Source organism: Myxine glutinosa, chromosome 8, assembly GCF_964187855.1.
Source record: "Myxine glutinosa chromosome 8, kmMyxGlut1.1, whole genome shotgun sequence".
Lineage (NCBI taxonomy): Eukaryota > Metazoa > Chordata > Myxini > Myxiniformes > Myxinidae > Myxine > Myxine glutinosa.
The window spans coordinates 16,056,113-16,057,690 of NC_136268.1; positions in this window are offsets into that span (position 1 = coordinate 16,056,113).

Here is a 1,578-nt window from a genome sequence, read left to right on the forward strand (position 1 = left end):
GGAATATGAAGAGAGGAGGGGAATATGAAGAGAGGAGGGGAATATGAAGAGAGGGGGAGAGAGATGGGGAATATGAAGAGAGATGCGGAATATGAAGACAGGAGGGGAATATGAAGAGAGGAGGGGAATATGAAGAGAGGGGGAGAGAGATGGGGAATATGAAGAGAGATGGGGAATATGAAGACAGGAGGGGAATATGAAGAGAGGAGGGGAATATGAAGAGAGGAGGGGAATATGAAGAGAGGAGGGGAATATGAAGAGAGGGGAGAGAGATGGGGAATATGAAGAGAGGGGGAGAGAGGGGGGGAATATGAAGAGAGGGGAGAGAGCTGGGGAATATGAAGAGAGGAGGGGAATATGAAGAGAGGAGGGGAATATGAAGAGAGGAGGGGAATATGAAGAGAGGGGAGAGAGATGGGGAATATGAAGAGAGGAGAGAGAGATGGGGAATATGAAGAGAGGGGAGAGAGATGGGGAATATGAAGAGAGGAGAGAGAGATGGGGAATATGAAGAGAGGGGAGAGAGATGGGGAATATGAAGAGAGGAGAGAGAGATGGGGAATATGAAGAGAGGGGGAGAGAGATGGGGAATATGAAGAGAGGGGAGAGAGTAGGGGAATATGAAGAGAGGAGGAGAGAGATGGGGAATATGAAGAGAGGAGAGAGAGATGGGGAATATGAAGAGAGGGGGAGAGAGGAGGGGAATATGAAGAGAGGGGAGAGAGTAGGGGAATATGAAGAGAGGAGGAGAGAGATGGGGAATATGAAGAGAGGAGAGAGAGATGGGGAATATGAAGAGAGGGGGAGAGAGGAGGGGAATATGAAGAGAGGAGAGAGAGATGGGGAATATGAAGAGAGGGGAGAGAGTAGTGGAATATGAAGAGAGGAGGAGAGAGATGGGGAATATGAAGAGAGGAGAGAGAGATGGGGAATATGAAGAGAGGGGGAGAGAGATGGGGAATATGAAGAGAGGAGAGAGAGATGGGGAATATGAAGAGAGATGGTGAATATGAAGAGAGGGGAGAGAGATGGGGAATATGAAGAGAGGAGGAGAGAGGAGGGGAATATGAAGAGAGGAGAGAGAGAGGAGGGGAATATGAAGAGAGGAGAGAGAGATGGGGAATATGAAGAGAGATGGGGAATATGAAGAGAGGAGAGAGAGAGGAGGGGAATATGAAGAGAGGGGGAATATGAAGAGAGATGGGGAATATGAAGAGAGATGGGGAATATGAAGAGAGATGGGGAATATGAAGAGAGGGGAGAGAGATGGGGAATATGAAGAGAGGAGAGAGAGAGGAGGGGAATATGAAGAGAGGAGAGAGAGATGGGGAATATGAAGAGAGATGGGGAATATGAAGAGAGGGGAGAGAGATGGGGAATATGAAGAGAGGAGGAGAGAGGTGGGGAATATGAAGAGAGGAGAGAGAGATGGGGAATATGAAGAGAGGAGAGAGAGATGGGGAATATGAAGAGAGGGGAGAGAGATGGGGAATATGAAGAGAGGAGAGAGAGATGGGGAATATGAAGAGAGGGGAGAGAGATGGGGAATATGAAGAGAGGAGAGAGAGATGAGGAATA